This window comes from Alligator mississippiensis, chromosome 3 (assembly GCF_030867095.1).
Source record: "Alligator mississippiensis isolate rAllMis1 chromosome 3, rAllMis1, whole genome shotgun sequence".
Classification (NCBI taxonomy): domain Eukaryota; kingdom Metazoa; phylum Chordata; order Crocodylia; family Alligatoridae; genus Alligator; species Alligator mississippiensis.
In genome coordinates this window covers 271,319,359-271,342,166 of record NC_081826.1, presented here as the reverse complement: position 1 = coordinate 271,342,166, position 22,808 = coordinate 271,319,359, and positions in this window count along the sequence as shown.

Genomic DNA, 22,808 nt, shown 5'->3' with positions numbered 1-22,808 from the left:
AGGAGGCTGATGAAGTGGAGTTCATAGGCTCGTCTCCTACACCCCTGTATGTACACTTGTTACACTTTCAGTGACAAAACCTATTTTTTGAAGATTTGGCACATGCACATGCAGTTCATGGCTATTCGTGGATTCTTGTTGCAGGCAGTCCTCCTCAGTAACCAGGGATGCCCTCATCTCCCAGTTAGAAGCCCACAGAGAGCACTGGATGTGATACACACGTACACCTTACACCCATTATTAATATTTTTGACATTTCTATTTTTGTGGGGGAGGGGAACATCAGAGTAAATGCTAATTTGAAAAGGGTGCTGCATTTTGTAGGAATGTGCTAAATTTGGGGAGGATGGGGGTGGAGAATCACTGGGAAATATTTCTCATCTCTAGAGAGGGAGGGGTGTATTCCAGAATAACACATTTTCTGATGGTTAGACTTCTCAACTGGGATGTAGGTAAATAGCAGAGAAAGGACTGGAATGAGTCATTAAATCACCAGTACTCATAACCACCAGACTGTGGGCTATAGAGTTTGTTTCTTTCATACCCGTTTTCCTGAAGAATGGGAATAATTTTGAGGTCTCCGTTAGTTTTTGTGGGAATCTTTCCTGCTCAGATACATTGAACGCAGGCCCATGAGGACGTGGCTTAAAATACTTCCAATCTGTTCTGAAGTGACAGAACTCATTTTTTTCATAACATAATTGTATACAGCTATTAACAGGAAGAACCAGTATAATCAACGCAAAACAATAACTTATTCAAATAAAATGTAGATGCAAAATATTACATATCCACTTTTAGAATGATTTATTCCAGTGTCCTCATAGATACTCAAAAATATGGTACACTTTACTTTTGTTGATGTCTCGGCAGTATAAACAGAGCTGGAGAGAGAGCTGTTTACCTTACTCATTACAGAAAGAACATTATCATGTCTGTTTTGCTATCTACTTTATTCCTGTGAAATAGGAGGGGGTGCTCTGTTGTTGAGGAGAGAGTGGAGAGGTGCTCTGTGTTTTTGGAGGGGAATAAAGTGCTTTCAAGAAAAGTGTCTGCAGTGAGCATGGTGCTGGGAGTGTGCAGTAGGGCTGGGGTCCATGGCCAGCCATCCAAGTGGCTTAGAGCAGGGAGTGCCAGAGCAATTGGTCTGCAAGTATCTCTCACACCCGGTGCCCTGGACCCCACTGCCAGGTGTGCAGTTCATCTGGGGCCTCAGTGGGGGAGCCCATTGCTGTCACTGTGCTGTGCCAAGTGTCCTCCACCCATTGTGCCTCTTCCACTCAAGCCCCATGGAAGAGGTCCTCCTGGGCCTTGCAGATGTTATGCAGCACACAGGCTGAGACAATAACCAGGGGATGTTGGTCTCCACAACCTCGAGGTGGAGGTGGGCATTGTGGGCACTGTCTTCCCAAATGGTGCTCATGTTGTTGAAGGCACTGCAGTGGTTAACAACAGCCTGCAGCATGATGGAGAGCCAACTGTAGTAGAAGCGGCCACCATGGGGCAGGAAGGTGATGCGGATATGGGTCCCATCCAGGGGCCCAATGTACTGAGTGAAGCCAAGGGTACGGAACCCCACCACCACCTCCAACAGGTTGTTCACCTGGAGCATGGTCCTGGAGGGTGCCACAGACCTCCAGGATGGCCTCCTTAGTGGCTGCCTTGTCCACTCTGAAGAGGTGGCTTATGTAGTTCAGGCTGGTGGGTGTGGCCAGCTTGAGCAGAGTGATTGCCTGCTGGGTCTCTGTGTGGGGGGAGATGCACAGTGGTGGCCTGCTGCTCCAGATGTGGGTGGAGCTTATCAATGAACTCCTGGAAGGTGGCCCAGGTCATGTGAAAGGACTCCAGTGTGGTGGCAGAGGGCCTCAGACATCTTGGTGAGCCTGGCCATGTGGCTGTGCAGCACGAGGGGGCAGCCAAGGCAAAAAACTGACCTGGGCCAGGTGGTGGTCACTTCAGCAGTGAAACACAGTGAGCAGGGTGGCAAACAGGAGCCCATGGCTTGCATCTTCACTCCTGTGGGTGGAGCAGCCATGCACAGTGGGCACAAGCTCTGGCAACAGAGCCATAGAGGGCTGTGCTAGCACATTGCAGACTGCTTTAGAGCAGAAAGGCAGGTGGCCAGGACTCACCATGAGGGGGTGGCTTTTAAAGAGGGCCCCTGGCACAGGGCTGGAGGAGGCCAGGAGCAAGCCAGTGCCATGAGGAGCAAATCTGTTCCCAAATGGCTGCACATATAGATGACTGCCCAGGGCAAGTTTATCCATATTTCATTTATTGTGTGTGTAGACCTGCCCAGTATCATTTACTTTTCCTTTGTATATGCTTATAATTAAGATGGGCATTTAAATATTTCATTTTAATTGATTATAGGGAATTATATTGCATACATGAAGATGTTAAAGAAACTTTAAAGCAAAAATCACCATTCAACTTCTAGAACACCCTTGTGAAGGACACTGATGAAGCACAGCTGCCTTTCACCCTCCAGACCTCTAAATACAGAAGACAATAACAGGTGCAAATATGGAAGTTACTGCTGGGAATAGGGCTATTTTGTGGTGAGCTGTGAGGCAAGTAGTAGATCTGTATATTGTGGAACTGGAATAAACATCTGACCTTTGGAGTACTTCTCTGAGCTGCAGTCCAAATTTTGAGGTATTTTCTCCTCACTAGAATGTTATTACGGTTTAACTGAAACAGAAGCACTGCCCAAACTGATCTTACTAGCACGGGGAACTGCATAGCAGGTAATTAGGACACTTAAGGTTTTAAAATATGAGGCCATATTTCTACCACAGCTAATTGATTTTACATCTGGCACATTAAGTGAATTTATGAAACCTGAATGGTGTCTTTGTCTACATCTTAGCACCTTGTGGTGCATACAGGGAGAAAATTATTACTTTAGACCATCTGCTAAATCCACAGAAATAAAATGGAAATAGCTTATTATTTAAAGTATATTAACAAATAATGTGATGTATCAAATACTGAAAAGAGAGGTCTATTTAAGAAACTGAAAAGAAATAATGAATGAAAACAAAGGCTGAGACAGCTAGACAATGAGTATGGGTAACAAAAAAATACTTGATTTTTAAAAAATTAAACAAGTCATTGGGAAAAGGATACAGATTTAGAGAATGGATGTTTTATGCATTAAATCAATTATTTCTGTTTTAATCTTTTCTATATATTCTGCTTTTTAATTTAGTTATTCTACTTTAGCCATTTTTGTTATTTCTTCCATTGCACTGAGGGGCACAAGTAACTTCCACTGATTTCAATCAGGGGAATGAACCGTTCATTCACTCTCTCCCCGGGGAAACATGACCTCTCTCATGTGGTCTGGGAGGGGAGCAGTGGAGCAAAGCCCCTGTTGCCCAGACTGGGGATCTGTGGTCTGGGGAGTACGTGGTGACTGCCCCTGTCTACCCCTCAGAAATTTCTACATGCTAAAAAATAATGACTGTTAGAGGCCATAGAGATCTTAATTGCCTGGTACATATGGAAGATACTTCAACTTGGTGATCTCCTATGTTATTGTAGAACAGTTTTTTTTATATTTGGCAAATCTTTGAGACTGTCAAAAAACAGGCTATCTGGCTGACTGGAAATTATAATATTTTGAAATTTGTTTTCATTTCAGAATAAATGAATACAAATTAATATTTTTTTAAATTCCACATTCAGTGGGATTTCTGAAAGTTTTATTCGGGGGTGGAGAACCAGTTTAGAATCCCAAATATCATTCTGAAATGTGTCTTATCTTATGCTTGTTTCATCTTATATTATTTCAGATCATTCCATAACATGTCAGAAGTAGTAGTAGTACATATTTTTTACTTAGTTTTAAAATCCACTAAGAATAGCTGCTATGTAGTACTGATTAAACATTGTATCTTGTTGTTGAGATCAAAATGTCACCTGTTTTATTGTAATGAACTGGTTTGACATTTTGGAAGTAGATATATGAAATAAATTAAAATAGCAAATTTCAACTGTTATATTGTCTGTTTCTTACATGTCAGTACCAGTAATATTCCAGTTCCTGAAATAATGTAGAAATTAAACAAATCAGACATGTAAAAAACAAATGTGAAATAATTTTTCCTAGCTTTTGACAACATATCTGTAGGTTGCTAAAAATTGTCTTTTTTTTTTTTTTTGTGGAGTGGGCAACTTTGAAATAAACATTCCTAGCAAACTGAAATGGATAGTAGACCTTGGCAACCAGATGAAATTTTTGACATTTTGAGAGAGTCATTTCAGGGTAGTTGAATTCCTTGCCTAAATTTCAGTAAAAAATAAATAGACAACTTTTAGGCTTTGCTGGTGAAATGGAGCTTAAAATAGCACTGGAATGAAGCAAGTATCCTGGAATACAATATGAAAAACAGTATTGCATTCACTGGAGGGAGTGCAGAAAAAATATGAAAAGGTGGACACTTAGAATACTGAGACTAGAATGGGACTCTTACTTTCAGAGACAGAAAAATTCAAAATTACAGAAATGTGAAGAAATAAAACATCTTGTGGAGTAGTGAATGACAGGATGAAATATGGGATTAAGAAGGAAAGGGACAGAGAGGCCAGCAAGGAGTAGACAAATTTAAAAGTCATCAGGATACAGATGGAAATCATAGCAGGGTAAGTGGATCAGATCACTAAACATAGCACCAAAAACTCTATCCTGTATGCCTCCACATACTGGAATAGAGAAGAAAAAACAAAAGTGGATTTAAAAAATGATCAGGTGCATGAGGAGGATGCTGAGATGACAGTGCAATCAAAACCAAGGGAGGACTTAAAAAGTATTATGGTCAACAGGTTTGGAAAGATGCCCATTATCACTAATTATTGTTAGGCATTGCACTTTTAAGAACATTGAAACAAATGCAATGTTCTGTAAGAAACTCAATGTCAAAAACCTCCATGCTTTTAGTGTTCATAGGGAACTAATCATTAAACATGTCAGTGATTCAGGATTGAACATTTCCTAGGGTGGAGTTTGGAAGACTGAAACAGTCAGGGGGGAAATACTAGAAATAAGAGTTAATAAAAGAAGGAAATATGTTGTTTGGAACATGGATTAGGGGGCAGAATACAGATGAAGTGCTCAACGGTTCTTGAAAGGAGCATTTTATCACATGGACGTCATGCTGGTATGCGTGGTCTATTTCATTCCCATTCAATTCAAGTCAGTCCACCACTCATTCAGATTTTGTTGCCTTTTGCTTCTTACATTCTGCTGAAATCCAAAGGTGGTTTTTAATAGCCACCAAATGTCCTTTTTTAAAAAAAAAAACCCTAAACATAAAACAGAAGACAACGGGCCTTGACAAAACAGCAGCAGCAGTAGCCAGGTCAGACCTCAGTGAATTTTTTAATAAAGCACAGAAAGATCAGGAAGATGTATAAATTGCATGAACAGTGTTATTTTTACATATGCCAGAGGATGTTTTTTATTTGGTATTTAAAAAAGAAGAATTTCAGCATTAATTACAATCTCTGTTTTATAAATTGCACTGAGCAAGTTCAAATTGGCTCTTTTAGTAGAATTCTGTTTTTTTTTCAAAGAAGTGCTTTATAGTTGACACCTAGATATATTTTAAATGTCTTAAGGACACATTTTTGTACAGTCAGCAAAAGGGGATCAAGAGATACCACAAAGATATATAGAGGTGGAACTGAATGAAAAAAAAATAGTTGCAGTGGTGAATCAAACATGGCTAGAGATGTCTATATTTTTGGATCTCATTAAAAATGAAAGCTTTTTCAAAGACATGATTGAATACTGGATATACGATGAAAACAGCATGTATCCATCTTTGTTAAGCAACCTCCTGTCTCATGAGACAAGCAGGCCCCAAAGTGCATTCAAAGGTGCAGAATACAGTTTTGTTCCATCTTTTTTAGAAGACTATGGTCTATATTGACCAAAGATTTGTGTAGGTCCTTTGACTGGTAGCTTAAGACAGGCTTACATGGTATACCCTTTCTCAAATGTTCTGGTCAGCATATTGCTGAGACAGAATTGTTGCTTGGGAGAAAGGCTGTGCTTATGAGTTTTGAAAAAGGAGACTTTATAAAACCATTCGAGCTGCCATGCTGCCACAATTTGGGCCAATATTTAGAACTCAACATAAAGCATCTTTTGAAGCCATAAACAATATCAGCATTTTGCTATCTTTAGCCATTACTGAGAAATATATCTAGGTGAGAGGAGAATGTATGCTATAGCAGCTCCACCATCTACCTTCAGGTAGATTCATACGTTTCAGTTTAATATAGTTCAATTACCAGTCTCATTTATTACCCACCAAGATGTGAAACCACAAGGTGAGGTTAAAGTATCACCAAGGGTATCTTCATCACTTCAATATCATTGCCTTAAAAAGCACTGACCAGAAGAAGTAGATGACCTCATTTCAAAATTATTACAGTACAGAGAACTCAGTTTCTACATTATAATTCATTTTCTTACAGAATATTTCAAATTTATTATCAGTTTCCTGACATATAATGGCTAATCGTTAAGGATAGCCACTTTAACATAATATGAATACACATTTCTCCATAGGTAATACAACAGTTCCTGCATTAGCATTATTGACTAAGATGCATTTAACTTCTTCACTAATACTTAATGGAAGGTTAATGTATAAGTCAGAAGATTAAATGGCTTTTACTTAAAACAAGTATATTGATTAAAATAACTAAGTGAGGTTTTTAAAGCTCATGATATAAAAGTAGTCACACTTTTTAATATTTTATTTAATATTATGAGTAAAAAGTGGGATACAGCAGACCACGATTACTGGAAGTTATTGTACTAATTGTACTTTGAGCTAATTATTACTCATCGTTCAGAAATGGATATTTTATACCGAAAGGTAACAAATCATTTGTGCTAAATTTAATGCTTACAAAGTTAACTCTGTTTCATCAACCCAGGATTTACTCTAGTTTTACAAGTAATATCCTTCATACACAACCTTCTGCTACCATGTACCTGGCACTATTAAAGGACAGAGTAACCTTCCAAGTACAGAACAACTATTCAGTGCCAATGAAATGTAGTTCTATTCCCTTTTCATGTTTTGTTATTATTATTTAAATGTGTATGTTAAACTTAATACGCTTAGTGCCTCACAGTGGCTTAACTACAGTTACAATGCTATTGGTAGGCAAATTGTAGTGTTATTATTTTCTTTCTCCGTTTAAACTCAATATTCCTGCAGCAGACAGACTTAGGAATTGACCTTGTAATCATGTAAAATAAGATGTGTGGGGTCATTCACCTGTTTACTTCAGTTTCAACCCAGTAAAAAAATTCATTCTGATCATTTCTGCTTTAAGGAAGCACAAGGTTATACCTAGAGTTTTTTGCTCTATTCTCACGTGAGCCTTTTCACTGTCATGAAATTGTTCTTGTCAGAAGAAAATGAACAGCTAGAATGTGTGGGTTGGAAAATACCATGACAATTATAAAGAACATTGGTAGTCAACATCTTAAGATACTAATGGGAGTACTGTCTGTTACATTCCCTGAAGTAGCTGGTGAATATTCTGTGCTGGTAATGTGCACGATACCATTCACAAGAGACTGGGGAGGGCTGAGCCTAGTCAAGAATGATTTTGAGGATGAAGTTTTTGATGAACCAGATGAGACAAAAAGGAAGGGAGATGCTGAAGATGGCCCTGGTCATATGCTTAACAGATACAGCTTTCCACTCTTTGTAGGTGAGGAGCTTATGGCTGTAAGCTGTGCACTATAGTTTTTTTTTAATTTAAACACATTACCTTACACTGGACTGGGATAACAGCAGATGTATGTGTAAGAACAAAAATTAATCAATTCTAGTTTTACCAATCTTCCTTTATCATGTGAGGCTAGTTGAATTTGTAGTAGGTTATTGGTTGTAAGGGTGTAGTGGCAGAGTGGTTAAGGTGTCTCACTATGAATCTAGGGGCATGTCTAAACATAACTTTTTGTCCCACAACATGCTAGAGATCTGCCGCTTTGGAGCACACTCGAATAATTGAGTCTGCTCTGCATGTGAGCTTACGTGAGCTGCACTGTGCCACATGCAGTTGTATGAGCAGTGAAATATGAGTCAGCGCGCAGAACACGTTGGTGGTGCTCTTTTGAACTAAAGCACCTCCAATGTGCTTTAGTTCAAAAGTGCACCTTTGCCATTTTCTCTGTGCTGATGTGCATTTTGCCAGTTATACAATTGCAAGTGTTGCAGCACCTGGCGCTGTAGTGCTTGCATGTGTAAAAATACCCTAGGAGTTGATCTTTGCTCCAGACATGACCCAAAGGCCATCCCCAGTTTGAGCTTTCCCCAACTTTTGAACTTTATCTAAATGCTTTACTTGAATGCAGTGGGGGGGGGGGGGTGGCTGGCTCTTGCACACACCTCCCAGAATGCCTTGCAGGCTCCCTGGGCTGCTGGAGACTCCTGAGTGAAACTGAATAGCCAAACCTCCCCTGATTGGTTGGTGGTGACATCATGGCCATGGCACCTGGATCTGATGCAGCAGCAGCTCATCATGGCCACAAGCCAGCCTTCCCACCCAGTGCAGTGCATCCTGCACCCACCAAATGTGTACATGTGTGTTGGACACCTGAGTTGTGTGTGTGTCACCCAGACCCAGATTCCTGGGGGTTGGGTGGGATGAAGGGTGTGCATGCACGTGTCCCAGATGTTTGGGATCTGGGTGTATGTGTGTGATTGCACATGTGTCCTGAATGCCTCAGGGGTGTGTGTGTGTGTCCCAGATGCTTGTATTCTCCCACCGTCAATACTGGTGGCTGTAGCCCCACACACTGGCAGGCCATTTGGATCTATAAAGCCCTGGCCAAGTAGCTCCTCACCTGAGTGGACTGGGAACCCTTCCTGGATGAGTAGGGCTGGAGGTCTTTGAGTGCCCATGCCCTGGCAGTGGGCCAAGGGTCTCCTGCCATGGGCTTCTCTGGCCCTGTGTCATAGGCACCACTGCCTACAACCCAGGCTGCTTGGGCACTATCCCCCTTCCCCTCTTCCTCCCCAGTCCCCCCACAGGGGCACACACACTGGGGTGTGGAAGAATGTGCCATGAGGAAGACACATACCTCATTTTAGTTAAATGTTGAAGCTGCCAAACATTTTATGTGCATAATAAAGAAAAACTGAGGAATGCTACCTGCTCTGGAACTTGGACCAGAGCCCAGGGAACTGGTTATCTTTGCAGAGGCTGCACTGCTCCCACACAGCATGACCTAGGCCTGCATTGACCTGGCCATGTGGTCTGGTGGACTGCACCCCACATTCTGTTTGGGGCCCTGTGCCTATGCCAGCAACCATCAGTAGCCAGGGGTACTGACTTGGCCCTGGAAGGTGGGCTGACTCAATGCTAGCCCTGGTATCAGGTCTTGGGCAGCCTGGTCCCCTTCTTCACTGTTGCTCCTTGAAGTGGACCCCACTGGATGACTTCCTGGCTCCTTGGACTATGGATCAGCAGCTTTCACATACCATGTCTCCTGTTTTGGGGCCTTCAAAAGAATCTCCAATCAATGCCCAATGTGAAACATTTTCTCTTTGGTGCCATCCAGGGCCCCATGGGACTCTTGGGCATGTCATCCCAGGGAGGAGCCCCTAAAGCAGGGCTCTCCATGCTGGGGGGGGGGGGAGGAGGGGATAGGCAGCAGCCTGCCCCACCACTCTGGCCTGGGAGGGCAATGGTCTCCCCACAGGAGGCAGCACTGATGCAACTCAGGGGTATCATAGCTGGATCCCAAGCAGACTTTGACCCTGTGCATAGCACTGTGACTCTCAGCTCCATAGCAGCATGTGTAATTTCCCTCAGAATGTCACTGGCCATCTGTAGACCTCATTCTTGGACCTTCATAGCATGCTTCTGGGCCTGAATGGCTTGTTCAAGTGCTGTATGACCATGGGTACAAACAGTTGCCAACCTGTCCATTCTAACACCCCACACAAAGGGTCCCTTTTGATCCTCATGTTGCTGGTGCTATCTACACACAAGTTCTTGTACTCTGCACATGTCTGGGTGACCATCCTGGATCCAGCATCACAGGCTCTAAGACCAGGGCTCCTGCACAGAAATGCAGAGTCTGCAGACAAGGGAGACATTGAGGGACCTCTGGTGAGTCCCCTGTCTGGACCTTTTCCCCCACCAGGGGCTGGAAGTTGGGCAGATTCTCATGACTCGGTGCTGACCATGGCACAGAATGCCTATGATCTGCCTCCCAGCTGGGAAAACCCAGATGCCTGGGCTCCCTCTCCCTGGTGTGGGAGCTGGGATGGCTGGGAAGCAAAGTGTCCAGGCCCAGAGGGATAAGCTTTCTCTGGTCCTCTGGGAGCAAAGGGAGGGTGGGAGTATGGGGGGAAGGCAGGTTTTCTAGGGAGAATTCTATTTCCTGCTGCCCCTTACCTGCAGCGGTGCTCATTCATAACTACTGCCAAATAGTGCCTGGACAATCACCAGTGAAAATGCCCAGATTCACCTGTTGTGGTTACACCTCAGCTGTGGGGCTTGAAAAAAGCTGTCAGTGTATATCAGGGTATCTTTGGGTTATGGTTTGTCTGAGGTGGATCTGGGTAAACACGCACGGCTCTCTCGGGAAAGCAACACAACCTTGAAGGCTGGAGTGGTCAGTTGTCAATTGCACAGATTTATGGCCCCATTCAATGCAACACAAACAGATAAACCTCCAACAATAGTAGGGGGAACCAAGCCTAGGGCTGTAAGTGTGTTCCAGACCAGTGGCTTGGGGTGGGTGGAGTTGTTTGAGAGGCATGAGGTCAGTGAGGAGCATCAGTAGATCCATATCATCAGTATTCCATGTGGACAGTTATTAAGGCAAGAGCTTGCTGCGTATCAGAGTAGGCAACTTTATCTTTCCCCATGAGCCTACCCCAACTTTCCAAGAAATCATATTTGACTATTTCCTCACCCATAAACATCATATTCAGAAGGTCAGCAGTAAAGTCTCTGCATGGGTATCTGCCATAAGAGCTTTAGTCAGTACGACATGGGGTACCAACTTCAAAGTGCACAGAACCACTGCACTTGGAGTGGCATACACCCCAGTAGATTACTTTAATCCTCTATGGTCCAGAAGTTGTTGCAGTAAAAAGCTTGACACTGTACTTAACACTTAGAGACTCATAACAGGCTGCAAAACTTACAGACAAACACACACTTCCTTGCACTCTCAGGCATTACACCAAGTGATATAAGAAGACAGACCATAACTGCTTCCCTGCTGCCAGGTTTCTGGGCCCATAGAGAACCCAGGAGTCCAGGTACTGTTGCCTTGCATGTTGCGCTAAATTTAGACGAGGGGTGGGATGAATGTAAATGAAATGACTATTCATAATAATACAGTCTGGAATTTATTCCTACAGCATTTTATACCAACACCCAACAAGACCCCCTTTGGCATGACCTTTGCAGAAAAGTGTGGGTCAAGCTGAACAGACTGAGTTCAGAATATGGACACCTTAAAACAACACTGTACAAGATGAACATCTTGGACAGACCCCTGAATGGAAGCAGTGTTCAGCAAACAGCACAGCACTTAATTGAAAGATACAATCTTTACAAATGCTCAGATGGGGTAAAAGGGATTTCCATACTGAACAATAACACCAGACAGTGGTTCATAGCTGGCCAGAAAAAAAAAAAAAAAACAAGCATAAAGACTGGAAACTGGGGCTTCACTGAATCTTGTCAGTGACAACCCTGGGGTGGGGTTGGCCTGTCATTTGGGCAGACCACATGAGCTCTGGCCAAAGCTAGAGCACTGCCCTGGGAGGTGGGGGTGAGTGGAGTGCTGCAGTGCTCCATGGAATAGAATCACAGAATCATAGGAAATTAGGGTTGGAAGGAATCTCAGGAGGTCATCTAGTCCAGCCCCCTGCTCAAAGCAGGACCACCCCCAACTAGATCATCCCAGGCAAAGCTTTGTCTAGCTGGGTCTTAAAAACCTCCAAGGACAGAGATTCCACCACCTCCCTGGGTAACCTGTTCCAGTGTTTTATTATCCTCCTAGTGAGAACATTCTTCCTCATATCTAATCTAAACTTCCCTTGCTGCAACTTGAGACTGTTGCTCCTTGTTTTGTCATCTGTCACCACTGAGAACAGTCTAGTTCCATCCTCTTTCAAACCCTGCTTCAGGTAGTTGAAGGCTGCTATGGATGTCAGTGGGATGTGAACTACCATGAGTTGTGATGGGATGCGGCACAGATGTTCATTATGGTGCTCAAACCTACCGCACTGAAGTCTGATGCCACATCCATCCAGGATTATCTTACAGCAGGATCTGCCATTTTTACACCACTGCATGGGCTCTGACTGTCTGGTTATGGCTGTAGAGTGCTTTCTGTGCAACCTACTGACCAAGAAGTGTAACTTCTGTACCTGGCCTCCATTGTCTCATTTAACTAAAAGGGGAACAGTCCCATGAATCCTGGTTTTATTAGAACTGTCTTCTTTCTTTCTTATGATAGTTTAGTGATCGAATGTCTTTTGTTTCCTCAATCAAATACTATTTGTATTATTACAAAAAGTTTATTCAAGATATACTTCGAGAGAGATTACAATTGCATCACACCTCCATTTTTTGTTTCTATTACATACTGATAAGTGATTTATGTTTTGTATTACAAAATAGTTAAAAGCCAGACCTTGTAGAGGACCACATTGTAATGTGATCCAACATATCAATGACTTGATTGGCAGAGGGTGCAATTGTTTTGCTTTCCTTCATTGTTTTGTCACTAGCACCCTAGAGAAGAGGTAAGTGAGATGCAGTTAACTGAACTCAACATTTTCTTGATCTGCTCCAGGTGGAGCTTTTCCTGCCAACATGGAAGGGATGAAAGACAGGAGCCAGAATGAGAAGTGCTTGAGTCACAACTCAAAAAGCCTTGCCAAAGAGTTTTTCAGTTTCTTATTTTGAACATATGTTCACCCTAGGAAATTCTGTAGAGGTAACTGCAGTGGCAGTACTTCCAATTACTACTTTACAGGTGGATCTGATACCAATCACTGCATGCTTCCTCTGTATAATGGGATAAAGACTACCGCTGGAGAAGCACAGACACATCTGCACTCTGCTGCCTGTTAGTGAAATTTTACTGAGACAAAGCTGTGGCTGGGAAAATGAGGGAGTCCTGCTGTATCAGATCCAGAACCATGGGATCTGTCTTGTGTTATTTCTGTTTCTGTACAGATAAATCAAGTAATCTACTAGTGAACTCTGAACACATGAGTACAATTCACCCCATTCTACAGACTCATTTAAACCAATAGAATTATAGCATGCAAATTAAATGGGGATGTAGGGTGGTGATTGAATTACCCCTGGAGTCCCAATGAGACTACTTAAGAATGACCTGAGCTGTTGAACTGCCTCTGTAATTTTAACAGTTAGCAGCACTTATTATACAGCTTTCCCTAATAGCAACCTAACTTCTCCCAAAATATGTTCATAAGAGTTTATAATATATTTACTAAAGAGTATATTTAAAAAGTTAATAACAGACCAGTCTTTAAAAAGAGGCTGTTAGATTAAGGAAAATGCCTTATTAAAAAAAAAAACAAAACAAAACTTTTTTGAAGGAATGATTTTAACTACAGATAATCCACAAATTATCCACAAATTACTAACAGATTTACTTCAAAATAGTCAGAAAGTTCCAATTCATACTCACAGCTGAACTACTGTACATTGAAGTATGACATGCTGCACTCAGTTCAGTCCCTGGTTTAGGAGAGAATCTGAAGTAAAGTCTTAACTGGACTTGCTCACAGTACTTTCATATTTACACTAGAGTATTTGAAGCAGTGATTGCCCAGTACCGTGCTGTTATAACATATGTTGCCTGAACTGAAACTACAGTAATGCTTTGTACTCAGGTTCTAAGCCAATGTCTAACTTGGTGTCCTGACTAAATCAAGGCATCTCATCAACTATCTTGATTTATACCAGCCGAATATAAGATCCTGTGATATAAAATAAAATGCTTTCTTTTCCCTACTGCACTAGGCAGCACAGTTTGGGGAGGAGAGGAGTAGCCAACAGTGGCAAAAGAACATGTCAGAGACTATTTAGAAAAGCTGGACTTATACAAGTCCATAGGGCCAGATGAGATGCACCTGAGGGTGATAAGGGAGTTGGCTGATGTGATTGCAGAGCTGCTTGCCAAAATCTTTGAAAACGCATAGTGATCAAGAGAGGCAAACATAGTGCCCATATTTAATAAAGGGAAAAAGGAGGTTCCAGGGAACTACAGACCAATCAGCCTCACCTCAATCCCTGGAAAAATCATGGAACAGATCCCCAAGGAATCCATCTTGAAGCACCTGGAGGAGAAGAAGGTGATTAGGAAGAGTCAGCATGGATTTACCAAGGGCAAGTCATGCCTGACCAACCTGATTGCATTCTATGATGAGATGACTGGCTCTGTGGATGTGGAGAGACTGGTGAATGTGGTACATCTCAATTTTAGCAAGGCTTTTAATACAGCCTCCCACAACATTGGGAGTATGGGCAAAGGAAGTTTGGGTTAGATGAATGGACTGTAAAATGGATAGAAAACTAGCTGGAGCATTGGGCTCAGAGGGTAATAATCAATCGCTCCTTGTATAGTTGGCAGCCAATATCAAGTGGAGTGCCCCAGGAGTCGGTCTTGCAACCGTTTTTTTTCAGCGTCTTCATCAATGGACTGGAAGATGGCATAGAGTGCACCCTCAGCAAGTTTGCAGATGACACCAAGCGGGGGGGGGGGGGGAGAGGGGGGGTGTAGTAGATATGCTGGGGGGAAGGGCTATGAGTAATCTGAATGAATAATCCTGGTGGAGGAGACTTCTGAGCTTCTGGCCAGTTCTGAACAGGAGTTCATGGAGGAAACTCCCTTCTCTGCTGGCCAGGACTTGCCCACTGAGGACTCAGTCAACACAACGGTAGGTCTGGTAGCAGAGACCTCCACCTCTGGTGACCTGGGGGAGACAGGGGCCTTGGAGTTCACCCCGGTGAGTCCTGAGGCAGGAGATAATCTCTCCCAGAACCATGAGGTGGGCACTGACACTATCCCACTTCCTGAAAGATCTCCTCCCTCATACTCACAAAATAGCCTTGCTTGCAGCCCACCCTGTGGTCCCACCCCAGAGGGGGTCAAGGTGGGGTCCACTGATCAACAGACTGATCTTGTTGGGGACCCCATGCAGACCTGTCAGGGTCCTAGCTCTGCCCTGCCATCTTGTGAGGGAGTCCAACCCCCACTCTCACTCCCACCCCTGTCCCAAGGGTCTGCAAAGCTCTCTCAATCCCAACCTGAGTCCAGGGCCTTAGCAACCCAGGGGGTTCAGACAGTGCACAAGGAGCCCTCTGAGCCCCAGGATCAGGAAGAGGATGCCTGAGAACCAGCAGTGTCTGTGAAGCTTGCAGACCTCTCAGTTCTGGCAGTCCCCAGAGGCGAGCTACTTGCTTTCCTTGATTGTGAGTTCACCCAGTTATCCGCCACCAAGGTGCAGCTCACCTTGGACCACTGGGGAGATTTTGACAGCATCCTCAACACTGCAAGGGCACTAGTGGTGGAAGTCAAGAGGCCCAAGTGCTGCAACACCTGGATGTATAGGCAGGCCCGCAGTTTTGTAGATGCCTTCTATGCCTATAGGAGGGCACTGCACGAGCCGGTGCACCCCACCCCACCCCACATCGGGTGTTGTGATGTGCAAGGCCCCCGCTGAACCATCTGATTCCCCACCTCCCCAGCCATGAGGTCATTTAAGATCATGGTCCTCAATATCCATGGTTGCAGGAAGGGTCTCTGGAGATTCTGGGTGCTCTCTTTTCTTCAGGAGGGGGATGCCCCATGGCATTCTTGCAGGAGACCCTGACAACTCTGGCCAATGAGTCTAGCTGATGGCAGGAGTGGGAAAACAAGGTCTTTTTTAGTCACCTCTTGGCCACCTCTTGTAGTATGGTCACCCTGTTCTCCCCAGGCCTGCAGCTGGAGGTTCTCCAGGACATTGAGGTGGTGCCAGGCTGCCTGCTGCACCTCCAAGTCTGAGTGCAGGGGCTGGTCCTGAACCTTCTGAACATGTTAGTGGACTTCTTCTGCCAGGCAGCCACTTACATTGACATCCTCAACCAGGGATGTCCCTAGGGGAGGGGCAAATCAGGGCAACTGCCCCAGGACCCATGCTTTGGGGAGCCGTGCAAAGCCGGGCTGAGAGGCCATGGCTGTAGTTTAGCTCACCCACCCATGGGGTGGGTTGGACGGCTCTTTGCTTGTTCTGGCCAGAAGTTCTGGCTGCCACCCATTCTGCCATGTCTGGTGTGCACAGGAGTGGTGGGGAAGCCATACAGGCTGATTTGCCCTGGACCCTGCATCCTGCTGGGATTGTCTCTGCGCTCAACCCTCACAAGTGCCTGGTCTTTAGTAGGGACTTTAACATCACCCTGGATGCGTGGAAATAGTCAGGGAGCAGAACCAGGTCACCATAGGTGTCCTCAGGCAGATCCTGATAGAGTACTCCCTGGTGGATGTCTGGTGCACCTGTCATCCTAATGCACCTGTCACCTGCCTTCACCAATGTGAGGATGAGAAGGAGCAGGGATGTCACTCCTGGTTGGACTGAATTTATATCTCATTGTCACACTTTGCTCAGGCCCACTCCAGCCAACCCCCTTCAGTGATCACCACTATGTCTGGGGCCAGGCCACACTGGGGCTCAGATGTCCATGGTTGGCCTACTGGCATTTTAATGTCAGTCTACTGGAGAATGTAGGCTTCAGTGAGGCCTTCTGGGAGTTCTGGCTGGCCTGGCAAGAGCAACCTCTCCCCTTGGCTCGGAGATGGTGGGATGTGGGATGAGCTCATCCAGCTCTTTTGCTGCAGTTACACTCGGTGGCACTCCCGGCAGAGGAAGGTGGTCTGGGAACAGCTCAGTTGGGAAGTGCTGGAGCTGAAGAGCCACCTGGCCATAGACCCAACCAACCCATTCTTCTGCAGAGAGTGTTGGGAAAGGCGGGAAGAGCTTCACACTCTGAACAATCACTGTGCGCATTTGTCTGCTCACATGTCCAGCTCCTTTGAAAGATGGACCATGGCTCCTGCTTCTTCTATTCCCTAAAGAAGAGACGGTGGGGGGGCAAGAAGTACATCCAAGACGGCACCCCCCTCATGGATCCAGGTGAGATGCACCAGGGCACGTGAGCCTTCTACAAAGAGCTCTTCTCCCTGGATCTGACCGAGGCTGAAACCTGTTGGACCCTGTGAGAGGGACTCCTGCAGGTCAGCGTGGGTGACCAAGACCAACTGGAGGCTCCTCTCACCCTGGCAGAGTTCTCGGCCACCCTCCATCTGATGCCTGGCAACAAAGTGCTGGGCATTGACTGCTGAGTTCTACTGGGCCTTCTGGGACATCCTCGACCCAGATTTTGCTGTGGTCTGGGCTGAATCTGAAGGAAGTGGGGAGCTCCCCTTGTCATGCCAGAGGGCCATGTTGACCCTCCTGCTGAAGAAAGGGGACCCCTTTGACCTGAGGAACTGGCATCCCATGTGCCTCTGCACAGACTATACAGTGGAAACAAAGGCTGTCTCACTGTGCCTGCGGTCCACGCTTGCAGATGTGATCCATCCTGACCAGATGTACACAGTGCCCAGACATTCCATTGTAGCAGAAAGCCCCCTTTTCCTCTAATGTAGCAGAAAGCCCCCTTTTCCTCTTGCCTGCATTTGCTCTCCCCTCTTTGGATATGTTTTTCTTTTTCTACCTTTTCTTCCTTCCTCTCTCTTTCACTTTAAAATAAGGAATTGTATTTTAAAATTTGTATGTGTGCATTTTGTATCTCCCCTTGTAGTTTGGTATTTTTATCTATTTGTGTGCCATGGCATTTGTAGCTTATATTTTATACTCCTCACCTTTCAACTTGCAACTAAATGTGTTTTAGTAAGTTATACATTGTAACATTGTTAACAAGGGCAGGAATCAAACTGCCCTTCCCTGTATCAGGCTGGCCTCTGAAAGAGTGAGTGAATCAGTGATTGAATGTGTAACATGGAAGCAGGCAGCAATTATCACCTGGAAGCTGAACTCAATAGAAGACAATGTAACAACCGGGAAATCTCTAAACCTCACTGATCAAGGGCTAGAAGCCCTGGCCTGACTTAATCAACACCAGAGACCAACTTTTGGGCTGAATATCTCCAGATCGACCACTCCCAGAGCCCTATTCTAAATTCATCAACGGACTCCCAAACCTGCACGTACATGCGGACGACCCCTGGGGCTGACAGATGCTGTCCAGTAGCCACCAAGGGGGAGGGGGGGGAAGTCCCACGAGGGTCAATGAGCCCTGGATTGGGCAAACCAGAAAACTGGGGAGTCACCAAAGTCTGCCAGGGACAGATAAAAGGCAGTGAAAAGTGACCCTCAGGGGTGCCCTCTTGATCTCCAACTTGACCAGACCTGTCCAGCCAGAAGGACCAGCCGGCGACCCCCTTCTGGAAGATAACACCACACTGAAAGAAGCCTCAACGACAGACTCCAGCGCTTGTAGGATAGGTATACCTGACTCTGTAGCCTGCTACTGTGTGTGTGTATGTGTGTGCATGTGTGTGTGTGGACCAGCCCCAAGGTTTATGATTACAGTGTTTCAATCTGCCTAATAAACTAGAATTTTAAGGATCCCGAGTTGGACATTTTGTAGCCAACACCATCTTTGACAACCTGTACCTGGTTCAGGACCTCCTGGAGCTGGACCCTCCTGGAGGATCTTTTGCCCTCCTGTCCCTGGACTAGGAGAAAGTGTTCAGCATGGTGGATCACAGACAAACTGTGGGCCTTTGGCTTTGGGCCCTGCTTTGTGTGGGCTCTCCAAGTGCTATACACCTCCACAGAGAGTTTGATCAAGCTCAATGGGACCCTAATGGAGCCCATCCCATTCAGGTGAGGGGTACATCAAGGCTATCTGCTCTCAGGCCAGCTGTATGCCTTGGCCCTGAAGCCCTTCCTTGTCCTCCTGTGGAGGCAGGTGGTGGGATTGGTACTCTGATAGCCAGTGGTGCAGCTGGTCCTGTCACAGTCCAGGCCCTGGGTGACCTGGCATGGGTGGGAGCCTGCCAGGTGTTGTACTCAGTGACCTCCTCTGCCTGGGTAAACTGGGTCAAGAGCTTTGGCCTGATGGTGCGTGATGGTTGGCAGATAGGCTCACTCCACCCCCACCCCCCAATGCACTCTGAGGGATCTGATGGAGCGTGGGCTTGCTGTTCTAGCTGGGGGTCTATCTGCCCCCCATGTGCCCCTCCCCACTGGAGGACTGGCACTAGCTGGAAGCAAGGGTAGTGGAATGACTGCTGTGGTGTCTCTCCCTGTGTGGGAGGAAGCTGGCGTTGAATCAGCTGGTCTTGTCCATGCTCTGGCACCACTTCCATACCTTGTCGGTGTCCCCCAAGGTCCTGGCTGGGCTCCAGAAATGGCTACTGGAGTTTTTTTGGCCAGGATGGCACTGGGTCACTGCAGAGGTCCTGAGGCTCCCCTTGCAAGAGGGTGGCCAGGACCTGGTTTGCCTGTGCAGCCAGGTCCTGACATTCCATCTTCAGGCCCTGAAGTGATTGCTATATGGTGTCAGTAGCCATGCAGCATGGGACCACCTAAGGTGCACCTTCCTCCGCCACTTCTAGGGGCTCTGGTACCACTGGTAGCTTCTCAGCCTGCAGGACCTGAAAGGGCTTGTAGAGTTTTACTAGGACCTCCTCCAGGCCTGGAGGCAGGTCTCCACCTCCAGGCCCCTTGCAATGCTCACCCAAGGTGCCGACTTGCTTGTTGAGCCCCTCTTCTGGAATCCCCAGCTACAAGTGCCACTGGCACAGGTGCTCTGGTTATGATAGAGGCTGGCCCTGGGTAGTGTCACCTGTATCGGAGACCTCCTGGACTATGATAAGCAGACATGGGGGGACCCTGCTGCACTGGCCCAATGACTGGGTTTACCTACAATGTGTGTGACCTGCCACCTAGTCCAGGAGGTAAATCTGCCTTATCTTCTGATGCTCTTGCTTTTGTTTACTGTGTCTTGCATGATGGCGGTCCCCACCTCTCCATGTCCTTCAGCCCTCTGGAGTTTCTTATGGGGCTGGCACCTTGTCTGGCCTGACTCTGTGCTCCGCTCCAGCACCTGAGCCATCTGAAGGCCACCAAATTGGTTTGCTTCTCCACTGCCCATCGCTGCCACCTCTACATGCTCATATGCTGCATGACCCACCTTGCCGCTCTCATGTTCCTGCCCAGACATACTCCACCCTCATTCCACAAGCCAGTGGGGACCTCAGCTGGAGGCTCCTTCATGAAGCTGTTGCCATGGGTATGTATGTGGTGAGCTTTACAGACACGCCGGTGGTGAGCTATACAGACACCTCTGCGGACAAAGGGAGACCCTGGCTCACATGATGCTTGAGTATACTAGGCTACAGCCCCTCCACCTCCACTTCTGGAACCTCATCCTGAGGTTCTGGATTAACTTCACCCCCACCTTTTTATTTTTGGACACCCCATCCATGGCCCCACCAAGTCCCAGGACCTCCTGGTCAACCTCCTCCTGGCTCTGGCCAAATGGGCACTGTACATAACCAGGAAGGAGGCTCTGGCCAGGAAGGTGCCCAGGGACTGTGGGACCATATTTCTCTCACTGGTTTGCACACGTTTCTGAGTGGAGCACCACTGGACAGCATTCGCCGGCTCCTTAGATGTCTTCTAGCACCGGTGGGTGTGGCCCCGGGGGGCTCTACTCAGTATTCCCCTCAGCAGCACTCATTTTCATATTATGACCCTTTGACCCTCACATCACTCCTGTCCTTTTTATTTTTTTTTTGCCTTTTTTGTCCCAAGAATTTTGTTGTACCTTTCACCCATTGGCCCCACACAGTAGGGGCTATTAGTTAGCCAGGCGGGCCTTACCTCTACCTACTGCAGCAGTCTGGCAGTGGGGGCTGCTGCCTGGTTGTGACCTCCTGCCACCTGTGACAGCATCCAACCCCTTGGACCTGCAGCCCCATGGCTGCATGCCTGCCGGACCGGGATGGGGTGCCCCCACTCTGCCATCTGGGCAGCTATTGCCCAGAAGATGTGGCCCACTCTTAAGGTGGCCCACTCTAAACTGTCCAAGTGTGTTCTCTCAGCGTCAAATGGCCAATAGGTCATCCACCTCATATGCCCTCCCTCTGGGTCACCAGTGCTGGCCCTGGACAAGCTCCTCTGCCTGGGTCTCACCACTTGTCTCACCAGCAGAGATCCTGGTGTTCTCCATTTAAAAATTACAAATTCTCTGATAAGAAACCCAAATTCTCTCATTAAATACCCAAAATAGTATTCTTTCACTATTAAAATGAATTGCCACTATATATAGAGAGATCAGTTGGGCAATGTTTTATTGATATATTGACAATTTTAAAGCAATTTGAAATCCTACCAGTGTCTCTATCATCATAGTAAAATAAATTATAAATATGTATACATTTTGGCATTTACTTTTGGCTTTTTTGTCATAGAAAAGTCAGAGCTGCCCCTACCTGCTTTGCTCACCAGGATGTGCAGCACTGAGCAGCACTGATATGCTAGTGCCCTGCCCCTACCCTTGCCCTTGCACAGCCTGCTGCCCACCCCATCCCCGTACTCCTGACCCACAGGGCCAGGTACATGGGTGAGGGGTTTATGGGGGTGGTTTTGGGGTGTGGGGTTTGTGGGTAGATTGTGGGGGGACTGTGGGTGTGGGGGGGCCACTCAGGAGGGTGGGTCCCCTACCTGCTTGCAGGGCACAGCCCCCCCCAGCTTACGGACTGCCCCTCTCACAGGGACCTCTCACAGGGACCCGAAGGGGCCACAGTCCCCAAGAGGGCCTCTTGCAAGGCCCAGATGCACCTCTACAGGGGCTACAGCCCCCCCTAAGGAGCTACAGCCCCCCCCACAGGGCCCAGAGCCCACCCTGAAGGAGCCAAAGCCCTCCTGTAGGGCCACATGCCCCCCTGCAGGATCAAGAGCCTCCTTGCATGGCCCACAGCTCACCTGAAGCAATGACAACCAAAGTGTCTCTTTGGAGGACCTGATCCTCCAGTTGCCTCAGGCCCACAGGCCCTGGACTGTGCCCTGCCCTGTTTTCATTTCTGTAGGGTTTTTTTAATACCTGGATATCTAAGTATCAAATTTTGAGCCCCCGCTGCAAATATGCAGCACAGGGAACATTTTTTTGTTTCCCGCGTGCCTCTTGCCACATCTCAAAATGCTTTAAGATGCAGCAAGAGGCATGTGCGGGCTTGTCCAGATGCACCCCTAGTGGTTTACTCCACCACAGCACACATGTAGACTGTGACCAGAGCTGGCTGGAGTATGAGAGAAGGTGAGGCTACATTCTTGTTCCTGTTTCTTTAACTGTTCATTCACTTTGAACTATATAATCTTTCAACAGATAATTAGCTTTGGGAATAGGGATTACAGGAAGAGGGTCCAGAATCTTGATCTTCCCAGCTAGGACTTGGTCACCTCACTGGGCCGCAGAGTCACATTTGTGCAACCTTCAGGAGTAATAGGATCAGAAGGGGGACATGGATCAGAAGGGAGCCTGTGGATCAAGGGTGGCTGCCATGGTGCCTTTTGATAATTTTCAGAAGAACAAGTTTAATGGTGCAGGAAACTCTAGGGAGGTTTTATGGCTAAGTTGGAATTGGAGAAATTTAGGTACCCAAATTTAAGCATTGGGGTATTTTAGGAAGGATTCCATTTCCTGATTTA